Source organism: Oryctolagus cuniculus, chromosome 20, assembly GCF_964237555.1.
Source record: "Oryctolagus cuniculus chromosome 20, mOryCun1.1, whole genome shotgun sequence".
In the NCBI taxonomy this organism is placed as follows: Eukaryota; Metazoa; Chordata; class Mammalia; order Lagomorpha; family Leporidae; genus Oryctolagus; species Oryctolagus cuniculus.
This window is the reverse complement of record NC_091451.1, coordinates 45066653-45073905: the sequence shown is the minus strand read 5'-3', so window position 1 is coordinate 45073905 and position 7253 is coordinate 45066653. Positions and strand designations below refer to the sequence as shown.

At 58.6% G+C, this 7253-nt stretch overlaps 1 long non-coding RNA gene across 1 annotated transcript; it reads left to right on the top strand.

The window, feature by feature from the left end:
* The first annotated feature begins 5255 nt into the window (after window positions 1-5255).
* LOC103345183 (uncharacterized) lies at window positions 5256-6866 on the top strand. The gene is made up of 2 exons (XR_515173.2): window positions 5256-5332; window positions 6609-6866. It is a non-coding gene; the product is annotated as an uncharacterized lncRNA (long non-coding RNA).
* The last annotated feature ends 387 nt before the right edge of the window (window positions 6867-7253 follow it).

Sequence of the window (7253 nt, the reverse complement as noted above, 5' to 3'; positions counted from 1 at the left end):
AGCAGGCTACTGGGCACGGGGTGCGTGTGCGCATGTGCGTGTGTGCGCGCGTCCATGCTGCAGCCCCAGGCTGGCTGCGGCCTCCTGCAGCTGTGGCATTAGGCCACTACGGCCCCGCTGTGCACTCTGGCCAGGTGGCCAGGAGGACGAGAAACTGATCTTCCTGTGGAGAGCATGGAGGTGAGGGAACTCACTGTCACGCAGGGAGCTGGAGGTGAGGGAACTCCCGGTCACCCAGGGAGCTGGAGGTGAGTACAAAGTCACCCAGGGAGCTGGAGGTGAGGGAACTCACGGTCACCCAGGGAGCTGGAGGTGAGGGAACTCATGGTCACCCAGGGAGCTGGAGGTGAGTACAAAGTCACCCAGGGAGCTGGAGGTGAGTACAAAGTCACCCAGGGAGCTGGAGGTGAGGGAACTCCCGGTCACCCAGGGAGCTGGAGGTGAGTACAAAGTCACCCAGGGAGCTGGAGGTGAGGGAACTCACGGTCACCCAGGGAGCTGGAGGTGAGGGAACTCATGGTCACCCAGGGAGCTGGAGGTGAGGGAACTCACGGTCACCCAGGGAGCTGGAGGTGAGGGAACTCACGGTCACCCAAGGAGCTGGAGGTGAGTACAAAGTCACCCAGGGAGCTGGAGGTGAGGGAACTCACGGACACCCAGGGAGCTGGAGGTGAGGGAACTCACGGACACCCAGGGAGCTGGAGGTGAGGGAACTCACGGTCACCCAGGGAGCTGGAGGTGAGTACAAAGTCACCCAGGGAGCTGGAGGTGAGGGAACTCATGGTCACCCAGGGAGCTGGAGGTGAGGGAACTCATGGTCACCCAGGGAGCTGGAGGTGAGGGAACTCACTGTCACCCAGGGAGCTGGAGGTGAGGGAACTCACGGTCACCCAGGGAGCTGGAGGTGAGTACAAAGTCACCCAGGGAGCTGGAGGTGAGTACAAAGTCACCCAGGGAGCTGGAGGTGAGGGAACTCACGGTCACCCAGGGAGCTGGAGGTGAGGGAACTCACGGTCACCCAAGGAGCTGGAGGTGAGTACAAAGTCACCCAGGGAGCTGGAGGTGAGGGAACTCACGGTCACCCAGGGAGCTGGAGGTGAGGGAACTCACGGTCACCCAAGGAGCTGGAGGTGAGTACAAAGTCACCCAGGGAGCTGGAGGTGAGGGAACTCACGGTCACCCAGGGAGCTGGAGGTGAGCATAGACACCCAGGGAGCTGGAGGTGAGTGCAGTCATTGCTCTAACACACGGCTGTGTGCCAAGTGACATGGGTCACAAACACTTTCAAAGCAAATGAAAAGCACCTTGCGGCCTTTTGGGGAGTGAATCAGTGGATGGAAGGTTCTTTCTCTCTGTTGCTCTTTCAAATAAATGTAGTAACTTTAAAATTCATAATAAAGAGGCCGGCGCCGCGGCTCACTAGGCTAATCCTCCGCCTGCGGCCCCGGCACCCCGGGTTCTAGTCCCGGTCGGGGCGCCGGATTCTGTCCCGGTTGCCCCTCTTCCAGGCCAGCTCTCTGCTGTGGCCCAGGAGTGCAGAGGAGGATGGCCCAAGTGCTTGGGCCCTGCACCCCATGGGAGACCAGGAGAAGCACCTGGCTCCTGGCTTTGGATCAGAGCAGTGCACCGGCCGCAGCGTGCCAGCCGCAGTGGCCGTTAGAGGGTGAACTAACGGCAAAGGAAGACCTTTCTCTCTGTCTCTCTCTCTCACTGTCCACTCTGCCTGTCAAAAAAAAATCATAATAAAGAATGAGTTCTCATTACAAAACATTCTGAGAGTGTTCCTCCCTCCTGCATGCCGTCAGTAGCCCGGGTCCTGCCCGCCATGCACCTATTCTCGGCCAGCCCTGCCCACGTGGCCTCGCTAACCACTCGGCCGTCTTGGATTTCCGGAGCTCCTCCTCTTCCCTGGCCACACCTTCCCCACCCGACCCACCCCCTCTGCCAGGTCTCCCTGCCCTCCTTGGCTTTCACTTGGCTTCGGGAGTTTCTGGGGCCCCCATAGTCCATTCTCCCCTCCCCTGCTCCACCCGCCCCCTCAGTGATGAGCGCTCTGCACCCACCTGGGAGCTGCTGAATGCCCTGCCTGCCCCAGGCTCGCCCAGGGCTCCCCGCGGCCCTCAGTGCTGAGCAGGGCGGGAAACGGTCACCTGAATTCCGACGGCCCAGTTGCTCAAAGTCCAGGAAGTAACCCTAAAGACCGGAGCTCACGTGAGCTTCCTTTGAGCGTGAGTGGCCTTGGCTTAGAGCCTGGTGCTGGTTAAGGGACACTCACGGTCCCTCTGGGCCATGGCGGACGTGCCACCACCCAGAGCCTTTGCTGTCCCTGCAGTGGGAGCAAAGTGGCCTGGGGCGCGAGCCTGCTGACCCCTCCCGTCCTGTGCTCCAGACCACACCTCTGCGGCTTGGACTCTCAGACGGCCCAAGGCTCTGCACGCGAATCTGAGCCATGGGCTGTGCGCGGGCGGCCCCGAGTCCACCTGGAAACGCGTCCCCAAGGGCTCTTCCTGGGAGACCGGTCAGTATTTCAGGTTATGAGCACTATTCATTATAAGCTTATGTCACAGACGTGCTGAGAACTCAATCCGCACAGAACTATCTACTGGAAACCAAAGGAGGGGCTGGCATGTCGGCAGCAGGTGAAGCCACCACCTGCAGTGCTGGCATCCCGTAAGGGCACCGGTTTGAGTCCCGGCTGCTCCTCTTCCTATCCAGCTCTGTGCTGTGGCCTGGGAAAGCAGTGGAAGATGGCCCAAGTGCTTGGGCCCTGCACCCACATGGGAGACCTGGAGGAAGCTCCAGTGATGACCGTCCTGCTGAGAGGTGGGCAGTTGTCCCCTTCCCTTGAAACCCTGCAGGCGTGGACCACGTAGCACTCATGCCGCGTAACCGGAGTTCAGATCATGAAAGGTGATACAGCTGCTGCCGCCCACCCCTTCTCAGGACACGCGGGCCCAGAACCCAGCCACCATGCTAGGAGGAAGCCCTGTGCTCATGCAGTGGCCATGCGAGGATTTGGCTAGCACCCCCCCAACCCCGGACCAGGCATCCCCTGTACCCACTGACCCCAAGTGCATGGGAAAGCCCCCGGCAGAACTGCCTCCCTGCAGCCCAGTCGGCCCAGGACCAGGAGAGCAAGCAGCTCAGGGCTGCTGTAAGTCTCTCAGTCCTGGGACGCCACCGGGCGGCAGGGAGGACCTGCGTGGAGAGCCGATGGTGCCAGAGGACAAATGAGCGCGGCGGATCCGTCTGGCTGCGTGCACGTGGCGAGCTTCCACACGCACGTGTAACATGCACATTAGATGCGTGACTACATCTGCCCCACTTAGTGCTCAGTGAGCTCTCGGAGACAGGTGGGTGTAGATGCTATGGAAATGCAGCACAGCGTGGGGGCCCAGGGAAGCAGGTATTATTAGCACGCTCACCTGGGAAACCTGCTGGCTGCTCTTCTCCCTCTTCGTGCGCTGAGTTTCTGTTGCTTTGGCGGCGGCACCGCTCCAGAAAGCACCGTGCCTGCGCGTGGAAATGCTGCCCTTAACAAAGCTGCCGAGACGTGCTGGGTCAGGGAGCAGCCCGGTGACACGGGTCAGGGTCCTCGGGGTCCAGGATGACGCAAAGCTGCCCCAGCGACGGTGTCAGGCCCTGGGACTTATGTTCTTCTGGATGGGTGGCACCTTGTTCTCAGGCCCCTGGTCCCTGACCAGGGTGGTCACAATTGCCCTCCTGCTGTCAGGGGCTTCCTGCACCCCTGGGGGCTGGATGCAGGCCGAGTGGGAGCCCGAGTGGGAAGTGAACACACACGAGGGTAAGCTTGCAAGCGTCCCAGTCCACCCACCTTCGAGCTGCAACTTGAACCCGCTTCGCTGGAGGCAAAGTTCGAGGTCAGTCTTCGAGGGGACTGAGGGGACCATCTTTCTGGGGGAGTGAGGCAGGACAGCGACTGGCAAGGAGGTGACCGCTGCTCTCGGCATACTCCCTACAGGTGGCTGCAGCTCCCTGGGGGTGCTGCCCGTGCGTGGGGACCCTCTGGTGTATGGGGGCGCGTCTGCTCCATCCTAACCCCACCCCCGCAAGGCTGCTCAATGTTGTTTTCAAGGGAATGCAAAGGAGACTATGTATTTCAAAAGCAAAGACACAGAGAGACAGACAGAGATATCTTTTATCTGCTGGTTCAGGGCTGCAACGGGGCAAAGCCAGGAGCCCAGAATGCAGTCCAGGACTCCCACATGGGTGGCTTTGTCTCAAGTGCTTGGCCCATCAGCAGGAAGTTGGAATGGGGAGAGGAGCCGTGACTTGACCCCGGCACTGCCATATGGGATACAGGCATCCCAAGAGCTGAGCCGGACGCCGGCCCTGACGGCTGAGGCCGCCGTCCCCGTCCCTGGCTCCCGCCTCTGCCCCCTAAAGCACTGTCTCTGGGCAAGCGGGAAACCCGCTGGTTCTGCCGCTGACAAGTGGCCTTCTCATGCTTCTGAGAGTGTCTAACGGACAATCTGGGAGGAGATGGCTCTGCCCCCCCCCCCCACAGGGCACTGTCCCACCTGGCCCTGACAATCTGGAGGAGATGCCCCCCCCGCCCCGCATTGTCCCACCTGGCCCTGACCACTGGCTGCTGGGAAGCCCCTCTTGTGGCCACCCTTCTCCTCTACCCAGCGTGCATGACCGTGTGTGGCTCGGGCCACGGAAGCACTGCTTCCTGTCCCTGCTGACCACGGCCCTGCCACCCGGGGGAGGACGAAGGGTAAGTCTGTTGCCGCCCAGGGGACCCTGACATCATGGCTTTGCTCACACAGGTCCCCGGCAAAGGGTTTGTGAGCATGGCAGGTGTGGAATCTGTTGGTGATGCTTGGTTAAAATACAAATTCTGAGTCCACTCCAGAGCTTTGAGTTAGTAGGCCCAAGGAGGGGACCCAGAGACCTGCATTTAACAGTATTTATTCATTTATTTTCATCTGATTGGAAAGGCAGAGAGACAGAGGTATCTTCCATCAGCTGATTCAGTCTCCAAATGTCTGCCACAGCCAGGGCTGGGGCAGGCTGAGGCCAGGAGCCTGAGACTCAATCGGGTCTCCCACACGCATGGCAGGGACCTAAGTACCTGAAGAATCACCTGCTGCTCCCTGGGGTGCACATGGCAGGCAGCAGAATCGGAAGTGCGGAGCCAGCACTCGGGGTGTTTTCTCCAACACGGAATGTGGGGATCTCAAGCTGTCTAAGCCACTGTGACACGTGCCCTCCCCCACACCTGCCTTTGTCACGAATTCCCCCTCTCCCATGCAGTCACCAACATCTGTGACCTGGGGGAGCCAGCCCTGAAAGCCCCAAAAACAAGGTTTGAGTTCTGGGAGTTACACCTGAACCAGGGCACCTGGGCAATCGCTAGCAGGGGCGTGGGGGAGGTGGAGGTGCAAAGTCCCCAGGAGCTGTAGAATACAGACCCCCCTGGGCGTAGGGTGGGCCTGGGGCGCCGTGGTTTCCTTGCTGCCTAGGACACCCACACTCCATGTTCAGGTGCCAGCTACTCCGCCTCTGGTCTGGCCTCCTGCTAATGCACACCCCGGGAGGCCGCAGATGACGGTTCAGGGACTTGGACGCCGCCACACACCTGGAAGAACTGGACTCGGTTCCCAGTACCTGAACCCCAGGGGTGTGGCACAGGGGCTAGGATTGCTCTTGGACACCCACATCCCAGTGCAAGGTGCCTGGGTGCAGCTCCCTGCTCTGCTTCCGACACAGCTTCCTGCTAAGACACAGCCGGGCGAGCAGCGGTGATGAGCTGAGAAGTTAGGTTCCTGTCACCCATGTGGGAGGTCCCATGTGAGCTCCTGGTTCCTGACGGGCCTGTCCCAGCCCTGGCCTGGTGGGCACTTGAGGAATGAACCAGCAGACAGGTCTCTCTCTCTCTCTCTCTCTCTCTCTCTCTCAATCTGCCTTTCAAATAAATAAAAGTTAAAGAATAATAATAAGAAGAAGAAGAAGAGGAGGAGGAGGAGGAGGAGGAGGAAGAGAACTAACTCTGGCTTTTCAACCCAGTGGGCTGTGAGCAGCTGCCCCCCAACCTTGAGCTTAGCACAGGACGAGCACCCCAGGGTCCCACAGGAGGGTCAGCCACGCACGCTTTGGAGAAGAGCAGAGTGCTTTTCATGGGATTCTTCCTCTTCTTATTTTCATAAACAGCTCTACGTTAATTGTCCGTTTGGGGAGTGAACCAGTGGATGAAGATCTCTCTCTCTCTCTCTCTCTCTCTCTCTCTCTCTCTCTCTCTGCCTCTGCCTCTTCTTCTCTGTAGCTCTGACTTTCAAATAAAAAAAATCAATCTAAAAAAATATGCCACTTGGCACACTGGCATCCCACAGTGGAGTGCCTGGGTTTGAGTCCCAGCTCTGTGTCAGAGTCTAGGTTCCTGCTAACGCACACTCTGGGAGGCAGCAGGTGGTGGTCCAAGACCTTGGGTCCCTGCCATCAAACAGGAGACCCAGATGGGGCTCTTGGCTCTCAGCTTCAGCCTGGCTCAGCCCTGGCTGTGCAAATATTTGGGAGAATGAATCCGTGTTGCTTTTCTTTCTGCTTTGCAAAACAATAGTGCTCATTATTTGATTTTTTTAAAGGCAAATGATCGAATCCCAACATTTCCCCGGATCTCTGCGGAGTAGTTGGCCAGAGCTGCTCCATGGAGTGGAGGCTGCTGAGGGCCAAGCACGAGGAGGAGGGGCTCACACGGGCCTCGGGCCATCATAGATGTTTCGCCAAGTTTCCACCTCTGTGCTGTATCGGTCAATTCCTGCTGAGTAGTCTTGAACTCGTCTTCGCTCTTTCCTGTGAAACTGGTCAGTGTGCATAATAAATCCAGTGTTGTTCTCATCTCACACACTGTCGTTTTCATCTTTGCAGAGTTGTTTATTTGAATCTTCCATGTGTGTTCCACGTCTCTAACAACATTTGTGCACATGGAGCACTGTTTTGACAAGGGTTTTCATGCCCTTGTCTGATTCTAGCATCTGTGTCGATCCTAGCTGATTTGATGTTTGCGGGCTTCTTTGCAGTCTGGACATTCGTGACTGGGTACTGGGCATTGTCCACTTCCTCCTGCTGCGCGCTGGTTACCCTGTGTTCCTGGAGTTGACTCACTGTCTTGTCCTTCCTGGGCTTGCTTTCATGACGCCAGGGGGCACACAGCAGCCTTCAGGCCAGGATTAAGTACTTGCCACTCCAGAACAGAGTCTTCCTGGGTGCTTCACCCGATGCCTCGCAGG